This window comes from Bombus terrestris, chromosome 4 (assembly GCF_910591885.1).
Source record: "Bombus terrestris chromosome 4, iyBomTerr1.2, whole genome shotgun sequence".
Lineage (NCBI taxonomy): Eukaryota > Metazoa > Arthropoda > Insecta > Hymenoptera > Apidae > Bombus > Bombus terrestris.
The window spans coordinates 16839697-16858750 of NC_063272.1; the positions used below are offsets into that span (position 1 = coordinate 16839697).

Consider the following 19054-nt stretch of genomic DNA (forward strand, 5'->3'; position numbering starts at 1 on the left):
TTTTGTTCTTCACGTGAAGATGTATCTACCCTTCGAATTAATATTTCAAATTGTTCGTTGCTTCGAGGCCTGAAATTTTAGGCAGATCGTCGAGCGTTGAAGATGAGGTTCGATTGTGCTGATGAGCAGTTTCGAGTGATTCGAGACTCGATTTCAGGGCTCGGCGTAATTTGCGTAATGAGTACTTTAAGGTACAAGCAGGTTTCTTTCGGCAATATCGTAGTACTTGCTTCTTCTGCATTTCTTTTTTCTGGTGTGTTTTAAGAGTTTAATCGTATGTAATCGCTTTCAATCGTCAATCGTTAAAGAGTTATGGCTTCTGAATATCTGATAATTGGATGAAGTTTTTGCTCTGTGCAGATTTTCGAGATAAATCAAGCGCGTACGAATTATAAAGCAATTTTCAGGCAAATTAAATTTATGCGTTTTAGTTATTGCAATCGATGGTTGAGAATAACTGATTTTGCTGCGGTATTTTTAACCTAGCATGTAAGGGATTATTTCGTGGAAAGTGTATCGAGAAAAGTGAAAAGATCGCATCTTACGCATCTTCAAATTGCTTCACCGCAGTATCAAAATCTTTATAACTATTTATTTATTAATTATGTTTACGCTTAAATCATATTTAGATAAACAAAGCAAAGTAAATACCGAACAAGTTACCAAATACGTGTATAATAAAATCATAATTATCTAATAATTTTAAACTAAACAACTACAAATTTACTATGCTAAAAATATTTTCAATTTTTTCCAGGTGCGTTGGCATTCGTTTTTAAGATCTACGTTTTAGCAAATCCCGAGGAAAGGTGAATAGCGCGAAGAAATAAACTTTCATAAAGGCGCGGTGAATACACCTGAAGGAAACTATAAAAATGAACGAAAAAATAGAAAAGGGCAAACAAAAGGGAAGCAGGAAAGAGAAGATAAAGGTGTGTAAACGATGAGGAAAGGGAGGAAGGTGGAAGCACGTCTAGCGATTCGCGACAGAAAACGAACTTTGGGGTTTCGTAGCGCTCTCGCTGCTTGTTGCTGCTGGCGTGATTCAAATTTAAAGCGATGTTTACCCTCCGATCTATGCGCAGCACACCCCACAACGCAACTAATGCGAGCTACATGGTTGCGTGCATGGATTTCGAGATTCTCTATGACTTTATTCTATATATGCTTCTTAGATAATAATCGAGAAGCTGGAATGATAGATGGTGTAAATATTAGAAAGACGAAGTCGATTCTTTAACGTCATTCGATTTATTAAGAATATGGTAACACTGTCGTAAAATGTAAAGTAAAATAAAATTTAATATAAGCTACATTAATAGAATGGTGTAACGCGTAATATTGAAATTAGAAATTTGATAATTATAAATGTAACTATGAAATCTTTGTCAAACAATACGTTTGAATTTGCTTCGATACGTCACATACGAAAATCTTATTTTCTCATCTTACAGTAGAAACCTACGAACGAGAGATCGAAATACGAAGAAATATCAAACTTTTCAAAACGACAAGCTTCGATTTTCTCTTCCCCGCAATTACTAACGATACGTAGATGCTTTCGATAAAACCAAGTTACCTTTTATCCTAATCAAAATATGATTATCTATTTCTATTTCGTTCCCATTGCACCGTTTTAGTCGTAGTTACTCGTATGATATTTAAGTCCAAATTGGATACCTGTTGGTCAAGCGGTGATCTCGATATACGATTTTTACCTATTACGATCAATGCACACTAGGAAAACGAAACGTTCGCTCCTGTAAGATTCTACTTTCGAAGAAAAACAACTTCCGAATTCTTCCAAATAAATTAAAAAGAAAAAAGAAAAAAAGAGAAAAAACTGAACGAAAAAGGAAAAGGAAGCGCAAAAAGGCCAAACCTGGAAGGAAACGAAATTATCTCCACTTTACCATACAAGCTCAGAGGTATTAACCTGTCATTTAAACCATCAACATTGTACCACACGGGTTGCGCTCCGGATCACGCGATCGAAAAAGAAAGCGAAGCGAAACGGGCAACCTGGCGGTCCCTTAAATTACTTTTTTACCCCTGAAGCGTACTTACAAACTGGACTACGGTCGAGTTATGAAGCAGATCGCAAATCTTACACGCGGTTCCTTGTCAACCGGGCGGCCGATGATCCGTCGAATATTTAACGGCGATGATAAACGGGCCAAGCTCGATTAAAGGTAATCGTCGATCGGTGGACTCACACCTGTATTCCCGGTAATAGACGGTTGTCCGTCCCTGCGGACAAGACCGGTAGCCGGAGCGTACACGCCCATCGTACGAACGGCCCGTTTCTCTCCCCTTGCGATCCAACAACACGCCGTGTACACGGCAATCCGTGGCGATACCAAGGTATGCGAGCTGCCTCGCGCTTATGCATGCTCGCAGCATCTGTTGCTACAAGACAGACGTTCCCGGCATTACGTTACGAGTTACGACGTTACGATCTCCGTAGCCTACAGTGGGCCACATATGCCGCTTCAAAGAACACGTGTGCATCTCGACTGGATCTCGTGCGACGACGACCACGCTCCTCGCACGCTTCCACGCTGATTTTTTATCCTTATCGTGTTTTTCTTTACTTCTTTCTTTTTTGTTTTTTTTTTTTTCTTTTTTTTGCTTAATGTTGAGGTTTGGGGCAATGGCTGCTAATTGATCATTGTGCGAAATTAATCGATGTTTGAAAGTTTTGTCGTATTTCGTTTCGCTGCCTCTATCGTCGATCTTTTTTTGACCGTGATGGTATTTAATCGATCATCGTATGAAATTAATTGGTATATTTGTAATACTTTGATTCTTCTGCCTTTTTTTTAGTATTAAAGATGGACCCATTAAACATTGATATAACGATTAAACGAACGTTCGAATGCTTTGATAACCTCAGCTAAATATATGCTCGCAATACGTATCTCGCAACTTTAATACACATTTCTGTAGTGGTTTCAAGTTTTACCAATACAATCGCGATAGTCGTGTCTCGTTACAGTGCCAAGGAAATTTGAAATTCGCGCAATATGTTCGTAAAATATTTCTATAATTGTTCAAATACTTTGGCGAGCCGCTATGTATCCAATACACAGGTGTCCTATTTACATCAATCAGAAACTGTATCCGATTCGACGCATTAAACTCTAACACTGGCAATTCTCTTCCGTTTGGCAAAGTATCGAGCTCGGTTTCTTTTCGCTCGTAAAGATACACGGTACGGTGTATCAGTACAGTAAACTACACTGTTTGGAGGTAAAGCTTTCCGCGAGGCTGCTGATACGCGTGAACCCGACGTGGTCGTTCGTATCAGCTTTGTCAAACGTCGAGTTCAAGGTGGAGACCGCTCTGACAGTCATCGTCGTTCGTTTCTATTTTTCTCGTTTTTCCAGGGACATTTGCCCTGTTATCGTGTGTTCGTCGACATGGGAACAGGCGTCGTTTACGACGTACGTACTTACACGAAATACCGGGTTCCCCCGAATCGAGCAATCAACGAATCTCGTTCTACTTAATGCGTTTTAAATACAGCGACGCCGCGACGGTCGTTTCGCTGTTGTGCAAGTTGCCAGCTGATAACGACGCCGGACGCCTTGTAATGGGTCCACATGTAAATTACAACGCTGCGACTCTTTTCCTGCCGTTTAGTTTCTCCTCTTGTTTTCCTCTTTTTCCTTTTTTTTCTTTTTTTTTTTTTTTATGACGCAGGATATAGAATATACAATTTATAAAATTGCTGAATCGTAGCTTTTAAGCTGTGACACGTTACGTTTTCCTATTAACCGTTTCAGTTTCAATTTGTTCGGATGAAAAGATTGAACGCGAAACTGGAAGTCCCGCGTATACTCCCTGAAAAGTTTACAGCAATCTTTGCTGTTAGAACGTAACGAACTTTCTTTGTATATTCTTCTGAGAAATAAAGCTGTCGTAATTATAACGTTCGTTTTTGAATATAATCTTAATTTAGGTATTGTAAAAGAATAATATTTCGCGAATAAAATGTGTATTTATCCACCGAAACGAGTCGTTATTTCTTTTGAAACGCTGCCATGCTCTGCAAATATAACACGTTCTCTTTGAATTTAGAGAAAAGTAACAACACTTGTAATAATATTAGTAAATTTGAAATATCGATTGAAAATAAGCTTCCTTCGTCTGTTTCACGCTTCTCTTTCGTTCTTTCTTTCCGTTCCCACTTTTATGGACTATTTTCCAAGGTAACAATCGTTCGGCAGATCGTTCTCGCCTCTCGCACCTGTTCCGCGAAGAAATCACTGCCAATGATGATTGCGCGGCTCGTAACGACGAAAAATAAAAGAGAGGGGTAATGATTCGCGCGAGCCGAGCGTCGAGCGTGCGATTCGATAATATCCACGGCTGATTCAATCTCTCAACGTGAAGGATTATTAGGGAGCACGAGCGGAGTAACAGCTAAGGATGCTGAAAGTTGGGAGAAGAGCGTTGAAGCTTTGGTCAATGACTAGTGCAGCGTTTAAGGAAACAGTTGTTTAGAAAGATGAATGGAGAATTTAGAGTAGCTATATCTTTATATTATCAAGCGTTAAAAACATTTGTGTTAGGTGTGTTTCGGCTGTACACGTATATACACAACTAAAGCCGATAACGATTTGTCTTTATAGGAGAATCGAATTTTACAGTGACTTTTTCTTGATAGGAAAGTTATTAAACGTAGAAATGAAGCCGAAATAAATATTTACTTTTACTCTTTAAATATTTGCTCGAAATATTTCATGAGCTTTTGTACGTTCCACATAAATGCATAAAAATCAATAGTTTACACCCTCGTTCAAAAATTAATAAATCTAACTACTGTGAATTATATCAACAAGGTATCTACCGACCATCTTCCTATTTTAAAATTACTTTCCATCCTAAAGTTATGACGCGCGTGAAATATTTGCCGATAGAAAGGTTTGAAAAATGTATAAAAGTTAGTAAAAGCAGGCAACTAGTTACATTACTAGTTAGTTTTCATTTTGTAATTATTATGTGGTATTGTGGAAGGTTCGCGTCGACTTATAGTCGACGAACGAATCAGCGACAAAGCAACTAGCGTGTACCCCTCAAAAATACGAAATCGTTCGACGAGCGGGGCCAGTCGGCCGGAAACAGTATTTCTCGGGTTATAAAAGGTTCGCCAGGTTCGTTAAACGAAACGTTGGCCCGCTGCACATGTTCATCTCTTCTTAATTGCGCGCTCCTGGGGGCCGCGGAAACAGTGAACCAAGGAGATTCTGATGAATCAGAGAGAGGCTTGGAAAAATGAACGGCGCGACGCATAATTGGTGTAATGGAGGAGCTGATGCGACTGTTCGACAATGGATAACGAAACGTGAAAATTTTCGTTGGATCGGGGGACGAAAAAAAACGAGAAATGCGTGTGTTGCTACCGATAGTCAAAAGTTTCGAACGACTCGAATATTTTACGAGGGGGATGATTCACAGCAGGTGGGAGAAGATTTACGAGTTTAAATTAGTTTGGATATTAATAATAAGGAGTATGATAATTGAGTAAACTGTTGATGTTTGTGATATTAATTTTAAAGAAATATCAAGTCTTTTGTTATTTTGTTTAAAAACACACAAAGTAAATTTCAAACTTGTCTGTACGCTGTGTATATGATTGGCAATATACTTATAATTTTTATTATAAACACATAATTTAATTAGGAATAGGTTATGATTAAATGAAAATTATTTCTACGTAAAGATGGTGCAGTAAAATGGATCGATTTATCTATTGTTGCCGAGAAACAGAATCAATAAATTAAAAGAATTGTACGTACGTCTTTGTATGAAACCAATATCGATTTATTAATCCAAATACCGTCGTTCCAGTCGATATGCAATTTCTAGTACAATTTTTACAAGAAAAGTAATTTATCGATGAAATTTATCGGTACGTGTATATACGAACGAGATAATATTTTTGCGAAACTTGCAAAAGGACGATTAAAAATGAATTACGATTAAGAAGTGTATAATATTTGTGAGATAAAACACACGGATGCAGCAAATCTGATCGGCACTAAAAGAGATTCTTAAGAAAATCTGGCGTGACCGAGTCACTTTTTCCCGATGAATGCAAGCGGTTTCACGCGTTGGTCAACGAATAAAAACGAGAAGGCCTGTAGATCTTTGTTCGATGTTCCTGGATCCCTATGCAATCAAGCGTGCAAGGAAACGATTTAATTTTGCGAAGGTACCGATCGAAAACGTTTACGCATCGATTAAAAGGGTGAAACGTTTTATTGAACTCGAATTTAAGCCACGAAAACACGATTCGTTATCCATGTTTAAAGAACATTCGATGAAACATTATCGAACGTTAAAATCATTAAACTAAATTAATCGTTTTCACCATTAACCAAATTTTAAACCATCGACTCGCGTTCTTGGAAGGTACAAATTTTTAGCGAGCAATCAGTATATGTCAATTTAGATTGTATTTATCGAAAATAAAAAAGAAACATAGGCTTAATCCAGTCATGAAATTAATTAATATCAATGTTATCTGAATATGAAAAACAATATGATTTTTAAATCATCTTCTTTTATAGCTATCTTTTAAATCATCTTTCTTTATAGCTATGACCCTATTCAATTTTTTAACATGTATGTAAGCTATATATATAAGCCATGAGTAACAAAATTCAAAAACATTAATTTGTTAAAAACTCCATCTTCAAACGTGGTAACTATTCGTATTAATTAATTTATCAGTGAGAAGAGTAATACTCGTAAAACATAATCAGATACTGTTTCGTATAGTTTCTAGTTTATGGTAATAAAGAATACCAGTATTTTCTCGCAATGGTAACCAAAAACAACAAAAATCTATTGACATGTAAGATTTATCAAAAGCCTTGTAGCGAAGGTTTCTATAGTTTCATCAAAATGAAACGTGCAGAGTTTCCGAACTTTATTTCAAATTATACTCGAGTTTCGTTGACACGGCTAAAATTCATTACGATTCCGTTCATCAAATTCGTACATTTCGTTCAACGTGTTTGTCCTATCCGCAATAATTCGCTGCGAAAGAAACAACAATTACAAAGCTACAAAAATTACACATTCAAATTGTTAGGACAGCGACATTTTCAAAACGAAAAAGGGAAATAGTTAACTTTACGACATGATTTTCACGTTTTAAGTGGTTGAGTAACATAAATTCTGCTTTTATCAGAATCAGACATCGTCGACCCGTTTTTAACGCAATTGCGTACGGGGCTTTAAGCAAAGCCGTAACACAAAGTCCCGACCGGATGAAAGACGCTTTCTAGACTCCACTTTCGGTTTGTTTTATTGGCTCGTAAAAGGTGGTAGCCGTGGCTGAGCGGAAGTCAGCCACCATTCTGTCTTTCCATCTACGTATTCTGCGTCTATTCGCGTCCTTCCAATCGCGTTTCGCCCGGAATTCCAAGGGGATGGAATAAATAAGAACGAAGTCGGAGAAACTCGTACGTAATCGTTAATGCGCTAGTCTCACTGAAATCTCAAAAAGTTTCGCCTAACGCGCGAATTATATCGATAAAAAGATTCTGCGACAACCGTTCGAATATTTTCGCGATCAATGGTACGACTTGTAACAAACATGGCGAAAGTTTCAAATCTATAAAGCTTATTAATTCTTTCTCGTTTAAATTGGAAATGCCGCGTATCAGTTACGTGGTGTATCAGACGCGTTACGGCATCGCACGACCGCAACAGGCACGAGCAAAAGGACGCGAATCGCTGTGAGAGCGACGCGAAACGAGCGAACGCGGAATAATTTCGTCGGTGGAACGGGCGACGAGCATCGGGAGGAAAGTTGAAATCCGAAAAATCCGGCGTCTGGTGGCTCGTTCCGGTCCGTAACGACGCCGAAAATCGTCGCGGTTCTGTAAGCGCGCTCTGGCCCGATTTACGAGCGTAAAACGCAATCTAGCCGCGTCGCCGGTTAACGTAATAATAATAACGGGCACGGCTGAGCTCAGCTTTTTGCATTTTACACGGGGCCACAGAGTCGTGGTACACACGACCCATCCGTTAAGAAGCTTAGCGGAGATTCGGCCAAAAATGGCTAAGCATATTGACGGTGCATCTCCGAGGAAACTTTTACGAGTTTCACCCGCGTAAAACGCGATACGTATAAACGTGACCCGTTCGCCTTTCACTCGGTCTCACTGAAAGCTTCCAGGATGATCGTTCCTGAAATTCCTCGATTCATCGTTTCGTTATGGGAAATATATAGAGGCTGCGTACGGAGAAACCGGCTTTGCAATTTTATTCCAGTCTTTTGGTAGGTTTGAATGTTCCGAAAGTGGTGGAAGGCGTACAGTGAATTTGGTATTTGGTGATTTTTATGCTATATAACAAAATTTGTTTTCACACGATAGGAATTGATAAAAATTTAGAAAATATTAGAATATTTGCAACGCGCCAATTAATTTGCTCCTCTCCTTGCGTTTCTAACTATGGTAAATTAAGGTGACGCTTATCGACGTTGTTTGATTATAGGGTACGATATTATAAATCGCATAAGTAGAATATTTCAACAAAAAGTGAAAAGTTTAGCGAGTATCAAAGTCTTCGAATTAATATAATATGAAACTAATAGGAGAGAAAAGAACAACAATCAAAATGATTGCATCTGGAATTCTAATGCAAAGGCATAAATACATGCAAAGTAGTATAATGTCGTTTCATTTAAATGTAAAATACCATTTTATAAAGTCAAACCACAAGCAAGTACCAATACAAATGACAAATCAATGTCCGACTAAAGATGGGGCATTCTACTGTAGGCTGGATCGATGATTCCTAAACCGTGAACATTTATGCAAATTCATATTCTCACGAATACAACTAAAAATATGAAATCCAAGCAAATCTCGATTTCATTTACAAAATGATACAATGAATACCATATACATACATTCTGTTTAACATGCTACCTTCAAAATCCTCGTAAACACATAAGCATCCACAGACATACAATCAATCTAATCTATGGTAAAATATGCCGCCTTTAATCAACCATCTCGTCGAACAACGTCAAACCTCTTCATCGCGTCATCGTACAACAAATATTTATATTGCCACGGCAAGCATCGAAAGCACGCATAAAGAAGCAGCGCGAAAACCGCGCCAACGGAGAAGAAAGAAGAAGAAGAAACCGGAACCGGTTAGCCGTCTCTACTAAAGCGGACAAACGCGTCGATTCCGGCCAAATTTCCGCTTCGAGAACGTGAAAAAACAAAGAACGAGGAATGGAAGAAAAAAGACGAAAAGCGTGAAGAGAGAGAGAGAGAAAGAGAGCAACACAGTTCGTATCGCGGGAATAGGAAAAGCGCCCGGGCTGGCGACGGAAAGGGGATCCGAGGAGTGGGGTTGGCGGCGAAAGAAAGCAACAAAGAACAAAAGAGTGGAGAGCGTGAACGAGGAGTTTAACCATCGTCCCGTAATATTCCGTCGCTGTGGCATGCAGACGAGAAAGGACGGCTGATGGCGGTGACAAAAAATGGAAACTATTTGATCGTGAACCACCCTCTCACACGATATCCGCGCGCGCGTACACTTGCCTCGGATGGCGATACACACACGATACGCGGAGAAGGATTGAGGCGAAAAAGCGGAGTGCTCGTACGAGGCTGAGGGAACGACGAAGGACGGGGTGCAAGGCAAGGGGTGCACTGTGATGGGAGAAAGCGGGAGGGGGTTGAAAGGTGCAAGAGGATGGGCCGGGCTACTCTGTCCACAAGCGAGCGACTGTGCACACGCCTAAAAGGGTTTTCGTTAGATTTCATTTCACACCCAATTACCTGGCACACATTGGGGCACACGGTAACGCTGTGGAGAGGGGGAAACAGGTTGAGAGGGCGGAAGAGAGGGTGGAAGAGACACGGAGGCGCAACGCGCGGTTGCGGTGTAAAAATACACAAAATGTGGCAGCCAGCCGGCTAGATCACCGGATAACATTCGCGCGCTATTCTGTTTAACCCGCTACGAATTCTGCGCCGTGTACTGGCACGCGCGCGCGGATACCACGCGACACGGAACGTGTTGAAACGACCATTTGACTGTGAAGCGGACTAACATCGCTTGGCGTTTGCTCGCGAAAGTATTTGAACACTTGTAGAAACACTTTGCGAATATACGCTGAATATACACTTATGAATATTTTATGAGTATGTTACGTGTGTTACGTGCGTTATGCGTGTAACACACGAAACGTTTTGAAATTTTATTAGCGTTGTAATGGAACCAGTCTACCATATTTATATCGGTAAAGTTTGAAAGAAATCTGAAAATACACATACAGGCTACAAGATATTCGGTACAAGTGTGATATATTAATCTCGCGTTGAATATACATAATACAACCTTTATATATTTTTTAAAATTGCTTTCTTTCGCCAATATAATCACGACTGTAATCGTGTCTCAAATCGCGCAGTGCTAATGTTTCCAACTATTTTATGTAACGCGTATAATACATTCGAGAAAGTGGTCTACGACCGTTTCCATATAGATACACTGTACACGTGTTCTTGTTTGTATAAATACTTTGCTTAAAGATCCTTGAAAAAATATAAAAGCTTTAGGTAAAATTTAGGTAGTAAAATTATGACCTTTTGTTTGTTGGACAACCGTTTTAACACATTGTGCGACACGATAACGAGAGACCGTTGCTGCTGTTTCGATCTCTCGTTCCGCCGATGTTTCTCGCTCACTGTTGTGATACTCTGGCAGGCCGCGGAGCGTATTTTCAAATCGTTCGATGCGCTTTAGATTGACGCGTTAGATGCGTTTGCTTTATTGTATTGTGCTGTATCGCGGTATATTGTGGATTTGTAAGGGGGGTGAGGCAAGTATATTTCGCGATTGGCTCTCTCGTGTAGTCGATTGATTGGCTAGGCTTGTTGATTTCGACGATTGTAATGCACCGGTTTCGAGAGATTTCGTTTTGGAAAATGGAATATCGATAATTTGGTGAATATCTGTGAATCTCTAAAGATCGATGAAAATAATATTATATATATAATAATTTTGTATAGATACGTTTACGCGAAGATTGATTATACCGTGTTACACGTGGATATTTTGTTCGAAGCGAAATGTTATCGTGTAACCTTTAGAAACAGGAATCTCTTGTTTTGTGTCTCGATAATTATGAAAGTTTTGCTGTGACTTAGTGGAAAAAGCTGATTGATCAGTTTAACATAATTACTACGTTTACAAAGAGCTATTTGTTAGCTCTGGCCGAGTTTGTGATAGTTGCTTCTTTGGCAATTTTTAACTATTCTTAAGCGAGTTGTACAATTTTACACGCTTTGTTATCGACAGGTTAACATTAAAATTAACTAGGAGGAAAAACGTACTTTTCGAATAATGTACTAGAATTTATATATTTCTACCGAGAACAATTTACGTTTGGCATGTATACGTTCATTTTGATCAAATCAACAGCTAATTACTTTCAGGCAAAATAATAAATAATATTTACATTTTTCAACAAAATTCTAGAAAGATATCTAATTAACAACGATGCATACTTTCTCGGTATATATTCTTATATTTAATACGTATCTTATAAGTATTTAATTAAAACGAGTATTTACATCGACAAATGTTTCATAAACGAATAATTAATGTTATTAATATCGCATTATATAATTATATTATTATATAATATATATTATTATAATATTATTAATATTATATTAATTCTTCAACACAAATCTTCAGCGAATATATTGCAATATATTGCAATACAATAACTCATTTGAAGGAAGTATAAAATGATACAATATAATAACAAGGATAAAGTTCTATAATGAACTCATGAATTGACTGAATTATAATTAACGAATCGTACGATAGAATCAATAAACACGAGTCACAGCGAAATATATTCGCGTTACGATATTTAATCAAAGTTTAGTTAATTTCTGTTTCTATAGTTACGCGTGTTTCTTTATACTTAAATATAAACCTATTTGGTAAGCATAACACGTGGATGCGCTGTGTAACGCGTTTACTTAAAATTAAAATTAAAATTCTCACGGATGAGATGGAACAGTAAACATACACCTTTGCAGTGGTTTTAATGCCAGTATTGTTTTACTTTGTTAGAAAAAGACTGCCATGTCTGCAATTATACTACGAAATCAGTTGTTTGGAAAGAATTAAACGAGATACTTGATGTCGTGAATATTTGGGAAAACCGCTCTTCAAATTTCATTTTATTCGACTTTAAAGAAAAAAAGGAGAAAAGGAAGAGAGAACGGCGAAGAGAGACAAAGTAACAAGCGTAACGGTAGTTTTTATCACGTCCATCTTTTTTATTCCAAACAAAACGTTAGAAGCTCAAAATAAATTTCGAGGCAATTATAATTATAAAATAACGCTGCTCGTTTATGCTGTTTTCGTATGACAAAGTTACAAACGTTCCTTTCTTTTTATTTTATTTCACACGTGTTTAACTGTGTTTTATGCACATTCCTTTATTACACGCATATTTTCTATTTATGCTTCTTGACAAAAGAGATCATAGTTACGATATTTACATTGTTTCATAAATCCCACGTTTTATTTCCACAAATAGAATAAAACTGGGCTGCGTAACAAATAGACGAGTATGTTTCAATTTTATATCTGTTTATCTACGATTGAATCATAAATTCAAATAGAAAAAAAAACGCGCACGGGAGAAATAACATGGAAATTTATTAAAAAATCACAAACTTAAAAAACATGCGTGTACGTAAAACTACATTTTTTTTTTTCATATACCGAGTACTTTTCGATTGTAGCAACATTTTTACAACGTTACTTTAGATCGATAGAATATAATATAAATTATTTTTGTTATGGCAATCTCCTTTGAAAATTTAAATTCGGATACAACATTTTTATATGAAAAGGCTGTATTTTCGTGTGATTGACAGTTAACCGATAGCACGGAAAACATATATCTTTACGTATAATTCGTACAAAAGATGTTAAAAAACACTCCTCCTACGATCTATCCTCTAAATTCACATTATTTCGCACGTTAATCACAATATCTGCCGAAAGGAGACTATTTTGTCAAACGAGACCAAACGAGATACACTGGTATAATTCAAGGCGCTAATTGAATGTTAGAATTACCACTAGGTCGTGACAGCAACAAGGATGTGTAACAACCTTCATAGAAATCCAGCGCGTGATTCTTACCGTAGATAAAATCGTGGATCGAGAGTGGATCGAGAGTTCTTGGCACCGGTGGCAAAGATCGAAATCGTTAAGATAAATGGCCAGATATTATAACAGAGCGAATATCGGCGCGATCAATTAATCACCGATTAATATTAAGCCAGGCCAGACGCTAATTAGCGATTAATATTAGGCCTGGCTAAATGTCGGGGCCAATTTGTGGTAATTACTTAATCGTCGCACACAGGACAACGGAGTCTTTCGATCGGCAATGGAGTCAAACCTGTTCCGCGCTGCTATCGTTCGAATCGCGTGTCCCGTTACGTATTTCTCAAGTTCACCACCGACCGTACCAATAAAGCCTTCTCGCAATATCTTGCTCTTTGAACTAATTAAATCCGCGTTATTGGAGGTTTCAGAGAAACTACGCGATCGCTTAAAAGTAATTTCACTCTCGTATCGTTTCGAGTTTGATAAAAGACAGCAGAGTTTGTCGATCGTAGAAATAATCGGATTTTATTCAAATTTATCGTCGATTCCTAATTTTGTATATTATTTCCGTATATAATACATCCATTTTCCACTTCAATCGATATCTAAAAACCTGTTATCCATGATTATTTATCATAATATGTTTAACGTCATAAAAATCCATTTATTCTAAGATTTCGTCAAATCAATCTCATTTCTCAGTTTCTATTTATTTAACAGTCATGAACGTAATAATTATAAGCAGAAGCAAAACGAATAATCTAAGAGGATTAATTAAAGCGACGAAGGACACTGGATAGGTCCCTAAAGCGATAAATCTTTTGAAGTCTAACGATAGAAGCGGGACAATAAGTATCACGGTTCATCCATCTTGTTTACGATCGAAGGGCCAAGCTTAATTTTATCGAATAATTAGTCGTTAGCGTAGCTGATTACGCGCATAGGCCTTGGCTACTCAGGGGCTGATACACACGAAACTCGGGCACAAAGACGTCGACGCAGTTCAAAGAGCTTGTAAATCAAGGGCTTTCAGCAACGGCTTATACCACGTTTATCACGTTTAAAGTCTATTTCCTGTCTGTGGCGATCCGTAACAGCGTGAGCATTTATCGATGCTAAAGATCATGTTTCGATACCTTGCACGTTCTTTTTTCATTGTTGGATAAAAACTAGAAAATTTATTAATCTATAATTCATAACGAAAGCTGTATTTTCTATCTGTTGTACGACAAGAATATTATACGATGCTGAGACTTTTCGACGCTTCTAAAATCAGATATTTTTAAATAATTTGAAATTGTTTGAAAAATTTCGAAGGTCAAATTACGTTGATCTCGCGTAGAATTAAAGTCTCGAGAAAACGTGATCGATACGCATCAGTCGTTATTTTCATGTTAAGCAAACCGAAAGAATTTGCAATACGTCGACAAAACGTTTAATGTAAAATCGAAAGGAAAAATCCTGCGCATCAATAAGAACATTTTCATATTTTTTGCGAACTTGACATATTTTATAACATTGGAAAAATACGATTGGGTTGCAAATGATTAAGAGAATGCAGCGGAAAGAATTTCAATTATTATCTATTCAAGTAATTTATATCAATTGGTTAAACATAGATAAATACAGGTCAATATACAATTAATACGCATATCTTAATTAACTGAGACGTATTACGCATGGATAATAAATAATACAATAAATTTGTTGACGTAATAAGCAGAATTTGTAGAATTCAATTTACACCTATTACGTTATTTGTCCCCGGAGAAAGTAATAAATCACGTAAGGTAGCGTTATTAGTAATGTCAGCGATTTTCCGACGAGTATTAATTCTTCCAACACTGATGGCGATATTTGCAGGATTACAAATCAATATTGCAATTACCATCTATCAAGAAAACCGTTTGTTGTACGTATAATCGATGCGTGAAATGAATTACGACGTTTAAAGTGCGCACCGCGTTTCGTGAGCTATAATACAATCGGGACGATAAATGGCAACGTAATGCAAGAACATGGCGATTCCATTCACCAGCGTTTCTCACAGAAAAAAAAAGAACGCTATGCTTCGACTGTAATACGTAGAAGCAAAAGTCACTGGCTAAGTTCTTCGACGTAACCATGCCAATCGCTGTACTAAAATGCTTTCTGTGATTTTGTATTTTTATATCCTATAGATTCTGAAAAGTTAGATTCGACCTGCAAATCTGCATGTAAGTCGTAAAGTTATTATGAAACTATTCGCATATTTCTGCTTGGAAGTAGATTCCTGCGAATACGAAGAATGAAACAATATATAGGAAATTGAATAATCAATCAAAATCCACAGCATTGAGATTGATATTGTAGAAATAAGCTCATATCTAGTTTGGTTTGTAAGCTTTCCAAATATTTTCTCGAAAAAATTCTTAGAGAATTGATAAGAAGAAACATTTTTGTGTAAATACCTTGTAATTTCGTCAATATGTGAATCTATCTCGTTGGCAGTCGTTTTAAATTGTAAATTTAGACTGTTACGAACCAATATGGTTAATGATCCTTTCGAGATGTAAATGTAGTCCCCAAATAAAAAGACCTATATGTAGAGTTATCTGATATGCATAATACCTATGCTGAATATTGAAATTTGGCTCATGAATCATGAATCATGAAATATCTACGTAACGCAGTAAAGTATCTACAGGAAATATAGGAATAACATGGAGAATTATCAGGCACCGTTGGTAATGTGGTTTTCATGTATTAGGCTTATCGTTCAGATAAGGAGTTAACACGTGTTTCGTGATTAATTAAGTAATCCGTGTCCATAAATTTGCATGCGAAATAATTTAATATTCGATGTAATAAAATCTACCTGAGATTGTGCGATGTAAAGAAACATTAAAGCGTAGTGTAGAAGAATCGATAGTTAGATAATTAGATAATATCGTCCACAAACTTTTTGTACATAATGCCTATGATATGTTACAAAGCACGAATTCACGTGTCAGAGCTTATGGTATTTATGGCATTAATGATATTGCGTATTAGTGTCATAACAAAATTAATATTGCAACATCACACTAAAGTAAAATAATTCATAAGATACGTCAGAAATGTTATCGCCTTGATTGTTTCATCGACCATTAAAATCGCCTACGACAACGTTTCAATTACTTCAAACCTTAATAAACTTGTTATCTGAACAGTTACAAAGGTCGTGAAATTGATGATCCAATTGCGTTACACGCCAGTTGATCCCACAAAGCTACACTTTTCGAAATGAAAAACGAGAAACAACTAAAAAAAAATCAATACTCCCTCTATTTTCTGGCGTATCATTAAGCTTCGTCCGAACTCCGAATCCCATAGGAAATGGTCTGGCTAGAAAAGTATCAGGGCCGATCGCTACTCTGGACGAACGAAGCAAGCAGGTTCAGTGATCCGATGAAGCATCTTTGGGGGGCATAACGACGAGGACGACGAAAGAGTGGCAGCAGCAACATCAGCAGCAGCGGCAATAGCAGCGGAAAAGAGCAACGGGAGCGTCAGTGGCAATAGCAGGAACAGCGCGGCAAAGGAATAATTCTCCGTGTTTCCGAGGAACGCGTTTCGAATTACCGGCGGATCGCGTTGCATTCTGTTCGTCGCGCTTGGCTAGCACCGAGCAAATCTAATTCCTTTCGGACTCTCGGTGCCGATCTCCTCTCTTCGTAGTCGCCTCTTTTCTTTCCAGTCGTCGGTCTTTCGCTTTGTTTTTCCGAACCGTTCCACCGATGCCGTTGCTCGAACCTCTCTTTTCCGTTTCTACACCTATTCGGCTGTCCTTTGTTCCTTGATCATCCTTTCTCTTAACTTTCCTCCCCGCCAATCCTCCAATCTCCTTCTTCGTTCCATTATTCCACACCAATCCTTTCTCCTGCACGCCGCTTTTCATCGCTCTCTTCCTCCGTCGTTCTACCATGTTCCAGATGCCTAACCTCCGCGACTGCTCTTTCCTCATCGTCCTCTATCTCCGTCCAAAGGTTCGGCCTGGCCAGATTTTCCGGATTCTCCGGGGACAAGACGTCGAATCTACGGACCGATCGGCGTGTACCTTTTAGCGCTCAACGTGCTCCTTCCCCCGGGAAATCCACGCCCCGAATGCTCGATATTATCTCGATCGCAGAATTCTAAGAACGAGCCTAGCCCGGTTTTCCCGGCTCCCTTTCCACGAGGTCCCGCCGCCTCTCGATGCCTTCGCCGCAGCAAATCCGCGCCACGCCGACCCTCGGACCACGATTTACGACGACCAGCCTCGTCGAATCGACGACCGCATTCATCTCGAAATTGCGCCCCTCCAAGCGGGGAAAGTAACCTGGCTGGCCGATCTCGCGACAATCGGGATCAATGATGATGATGCCAACGATCGCCTGGAGACTATACATCGTCGAGTATACGGGTCGAAGTTTGACGGCGGATGAATCGCGTGCTTGTTTTTGAATGTGCACCGTGGAATGATTCGGATTCGAATAACAGCAATGGTGGTCGTTCTCGTGGGTGGTAATTAGATTTGTTTGGGTGTATGGCTATGTCAGGAGGGATCTGGGGGAGGGCTGCTAATCTTGTATGAAATTTGATAATTAGCTCGGTACTGGAGAGTTAGGGGAACGATTATTAATGGTTGGAATTTTGTGTCCCACGTAGCATGACGATTTGAATTACAATATTGGTAAAGGTATTTCGAAGAATTATAACGAGAAGAATAAATCGATGGTTGTATGTTCGTTCTTACGTGTACTGTATGTAAATATCGTTTAGAGGAAGTTAAGTATCATTGGAAAAAATTAAATGTCTATTGACTGTGAAAAAGGAAAAAGTGAATTATAAATATATGTAGGTACATAGGGAACAGTGAGAAGTTTACTCAAAGTGTTAATCCGACGTGAGTTAATCCTTGAAATTGTTTTTTGAAACATTTGAAGTAAGATTTAATATATTTGAATGCAGTATACTGTGCATGTAAGTATATATCGATACGCAGATCTTTACTTTGTAACGCATTGCGATAATCTTACGGGAACTGAGAACTAAGCTTTGCTATCATTATGGGAAAGTTTGAAACTTCGTGACCTATATTTACTTCATCCCGCTGAAGCAATTTTAATCAAATATTACCTGCATAGTCTACTTTTAGAAAGAAAGTTACGTAGCGGATAAAAAATTATTTTGAGACTGATAAATGATAATTTTTAATTAGTGTTCTCGAAATTCCGTTCTTGAGAAAATACATCAAAAACGGAATTTAATTTGAAAAATAAAAAGTTGCGCAGTTTTCGTAGTGGAAATTTAAGAAAAAATATATCAAAATATCCCGAAACACCAATTGCCAATTAAAAGAATAATCTTTTTCAAGCCTTGTTAGTTACAAACAGGAGATTTTTTAATGACGTGATTGCAAATGAAAACCACACTGTTAGGTTCAAAGATGAGATCTTTGAAAAATACATAAAACGTAGATATAATTACTACTAACCGATACTATAGTATCTTCAAGGTTTTAGTGTTGAGTCAAAAAACATACGTTTAACTTCAAAACTAAATGAAAGTACAATTTTGGTAACACCAGATCGATTGACGTCGTATCGAGTTCTAAAACTGCTTTCCTATAAAATGTAGGAGACTTGACTTATCATATCCTCCTACAGTCTACATATGAAAATAATTTTATTAGACACAGTGATAATTTTGTGTCAAAAATAGAAATTTCATACGCATCTGTTAAACGTAACTAGCAAGCGCGTTTAAAACATTCCATACCTGACTGTTTTTCCCTTAAATTGACAAATGAAGATATCGTGACTGCCCTACCTCGAATCAAATATAATACACATTCTACTGC

The 19054-nt window shown here is 37.9% G+C and overlaps 2 long non-coding RNA genes across 3 annotated transcripts in view; one reads left to right on the forward strand and one right to left on the reverse strand.

The window, feature by feature from the left end:
• Window positions 1–4017, forward strand: part of LOC105667202 — a 112031-nt gene extending 108014 nt beyond the window's left edge. For both annotated transcript variants that reach the window (XR_007223794.1, XR_007223795.1), the window contains exon 4: window positions 758–4017. This is a non-coding gene — a long non-coding RNA (uncharacterized LOC105667202). The remainder of the gene's footprint in view (window positions 1–757) is intronic.
• The window catches only part of LOC125384942, a 138818-nt gene that overhangs the window by 21572 nt on the left and 98192 nt on the right, over window positions 1–19054 (reverse strand). The window lies entirely within an intron of this gene.